Source organism: Magnolia sinica, chromosome 3 (assembly GCF_029962835.1).
Source record: "Magnolia sinica isolate HGM2019 chromosome 3, MsV1, whole genome shotgun sequence".
Taxonomy (NCBI): Eukaryota; Viridiplantae; Streptophyta; class Magnoliopsida; order Magnoliales; family Magnoliaceae; genus Magnolia; species Magnolia sinica.
In genome coordinates this window covers 49,646,741-49,648,840 of record NC_080575.1, presented here as the reverse complement: position 1 = coordinate 49,648,840, position 2,100 = coordinate 49,646,741, and the positions used below count along the sequence as shown (strand labels likewise).

At 35.7% G+C, this 2,100-nt stretch overlaps 1 non-coding gene across 1 annotated transcript; it reads left to right on the top strand.

The window, feature by feature from the left end:
* Nucleotides 1-233: 233 nt before the first annotated feature.
* On the top strand, nt 234-340 carry LOC131241851 (small nucleolar RNA R71). Its single transcript, XR_009169418.1, has one exon. It is a non-coding gene; the product is annotated as a small nucleolar RNA R71 (small nucleolar RNA).
* The last annotated feature ends 1,760 nt before the right edge of the window (nt 341-2,100 follow it).

Here is a 2,100-nt window from a genome sequence, read left to right as displayed (position 1 = left end):
ATGGAGGCTGTCAGCGCCTGATTCGGGGATCGGGAATTTTGTGAGCCCAGTTTCCCAGTTTGGAGCGTGATAAGATGTCTCATGATTGTGTGTTTTTAGCAAGCTTATCAAAGTAGTCCCACACATCATTAACATTTTTATTCATGAATTCCCTGTTACACATTGTCTCAACCAATTGGCGCATGGAAGATGTCAGTCCATCATAAAAGAAGTTAGTGATACACCACATTTCAAAACTGTGTTGTGGGCATGAACTAACAAGATTTTTGAACCACTCCCAACATTGGAAGAATGTTTCATCTTCCTTCTGGGCGAAGTTCATGATTGACTTTCTAAGGGTGTTCGTCTTATGGTATGGGAAAATTTTCCTTATGAGCTCCCTTGTCATGTCATTCTATCTACCAATAAATTGAGGATGTAGTGAATGCAACCACGTCTTAGCTTTCTCTTTCAAAAAAAAGGTAAGAGTTTCAGCCTGACCGTGTCATCGGACACATTTGGAAAGTATAGAGTTTCTATAATCTTATCAAACTCTTTCAAGTGTAAGTATGGATTTTCAGATTCAAGTCCATGAAATTTTGGAAGGAGTTCGATCACCCCTAGCTTGATATCCATGTCTCCCGTATTTTCTAGAAAAACCATGCATGATGGTGTACTCACCCCCGTTGGTTTTAAATAATCTCACAAAGTACAAGGTAGGCATGCTTGATGCACCTCATTCTCACCTTGGACTTCCTCAACCCTAGGTTGAGGTTGTCTTCTTGGTTGATTAACTGGTTGATTTGCAGCCATCACTTCAATTAACTCCGAGGATCTTGAGTGGTGTCTAATCTTGTGATGGATAGATAACCCCTCAACTAAACCTCCTTCACTCAAAAAATATTGAGTGTTATCACAGACCCACTTGGGCATGAAACACTCTCAGCCCTCAATTTCAGATTACAACTTAAACCTAAAAGGGAGATAAAAATAGAAATCTAGAAATAGAAAAAGAGAGGGAATTAGAAAGAAGTTACCAAATTAGAAGTTCCTAATTAAAATCCTACAAAACAAAATAAAACAAGTCAGTTTCTAAAAACAGAAATTCTAAAATTAAAAAGTTTCTAAAAATAAATTAAAACTAGTTTCTAAAATGGAAAGTTTCTAAAAATAGAAAATAGAAAGTTTATAAAAACTGATTAAGAAAGTTCTACACCTAGAATTAGAAAGTAAGTTAGTTTCTAAAAATAAAAGAAAATCCTAGAATTAGAAAGTTTCTAAAAACAGAAAACAAACCCTAATCCTAAAAATAGAAAAATAGAAAAACCTTATTTTTAACCTAATTCCAAAACTAGTTAATCTCAGAAAAATGCAACCATTAGTCCCCGACAATGGCGCCAAAAACTTGTTTACAGCCCCAAGTGTAGGGTTACAATGTAGTAATAATCTCGGTGAGACCGAGGTCGAATCCACGGGGACTAATCTCGTGAGTATTCTAAAAGCAACTAGAACTAGAACTAGAAGAAGATGTATATCTAAATATGGAATATTTGAAAGTAATTGTGAGAGATTTAATGAAAAACTTAAGAAATTCAAAGGTGGGAAACTAGGGTTTCCAAGGATCCACTTGTAGAGATCAGGGAGATTTATGCTTGATTCAAGTCACACGATTGGAATCGGAGTACTATCCTATCCAATTGGAAGATATCTCAGTAAAATCAAATCTGAACTTTCTTTCACCTAATTCTTAATGGAAGAGTGGTGTAAGAACTAGAAGTGATTCCATCACAAAACCATGCCCATGAGACAATGGCTCACAACAGGATTTACCAATCCCACAATCAATCCGAGAGAATTATGAAAGTTAGGGAGGATTCCATCATCCAACCATGCCCAAGGGACGATGGTGAACAATAGGATTTCTTAGATCCATAATCCCAACACATGAAAAGAACATACTCAAAGTTATCGCAGATCCATTGTAATTTGATTCACAACAAACCATTAAAAATTGAAAGTATTCCTTATAATCAAACTAGAATTAAAGTAAGTTCATCATAAATATGAATCAAAGCAATAAAAACATCCCATCACACTAGAAGCTTTACCTCTTAGCCCTAG